The 971-nt window shown below is 30.9% G+C and overlaps 1 protein-coding gene across 1 annotated transcript in view; it reads right to left on the reverse strand.

Moving 5' to 3' along the window:
* Nucleotides 1-971, reverse strand: part of LOC106519999 (G-protein coupled receptor family C group 6 member A) — a 4,375-nt gene that overhangs the window by 1,803 nt on the left and 1,601 nt on the right. The window lies entirely within an intron of this gene.

Genomic DNA, 971 nt, shown 5'->3' on the forward strand with positions numbered 1-971 from the left:
CCTTTATAAGTAGCCTATCAATGATCTAAACCACACCAGTCAGTCCCTAACTGTGACTTTTTACCCAAATGAAAAATTGTGACTTCAGTTTAGAATCAATAAAATGTATTTATATTTCAGAAATAATAATAAATATTTACCCGTCAATACTTAGAAAATGTTCACTGCCTACCCAGTGATACTTTTTGATGAAACTTCTCTGATAATCATCTTCTCATGTGAGATTTGTCTAATAGATACCACCAATTAGTCAAATATATTATTTTACACAAATATCACATAAATCAGAGGCAAAACCATATTTAATAAGTTGTGCTAAATTGTAGCATGATTTAATATGCTTCAGAAGCTAATATCTGCTAACCAACTCAATAATTAACAATGATTATATTGGCTTTATAAGCATTTTTTTTCCTGTTGCAAAAGCAGTTTTTATTCTGGTCAGGTCACTTTCACGCTGAAGTGAATAAGATCTGCTTACTTGTGCTTACTTTAGAAATGCTTTCTTGTGAAATGAGACACTTTTACCAGTTTATCTTCTGTTGGTACATTGATGACACAAAGCTTTCTGACTTTTTTTAAGACATTAGATATAAAGCTACACTCTAATATGTTAATATTAACCGTTTTACCATTTTTACAATGCTAAACCCAAATGCTCTCTCTTTCTGGTTAGTTTAGCAGCTGCTACACTGCAAAAAATGTCCATCTAACCATTTTAAAATCTTACATCCAGCCAAAAAGTTTTTTTGATCTCGTTTTGAGACTGATTTACTAAACAAGAACTGATTGTGTAAGAAAAATCATCCTGTTTTCAGAATGTGTAAGATTATTCAGCCTGAAAATCTGACTCAAATTAAGTCATAATTTTCTGCCAGTGGAGTAGGAGAATTTTAAATATTTGATTTGGCTCATTTTTTTCTTATTTCAAGAATCTTACCAAGTAACATTTTCTTACTCCACTGGCAGAA

This window comes from Austrofundulus limnaeus, unplaced genomic scaffold, assembly GCF_001266775.1.
Source record: "Austrofundulus limnaeus strain Quisiro unplaced genomic scaffold, Austrofundulus_limnaeus-1.0 Scaffold86, whole genome shotgun sequence".
NCBI classification, from domain to species: Eukaryota; Metazoa; Chordata; class Actinopteri; order Cyprinodontiformes; family Rivulidae; genus Austrofundulus; species Austrofundulus limnaeus.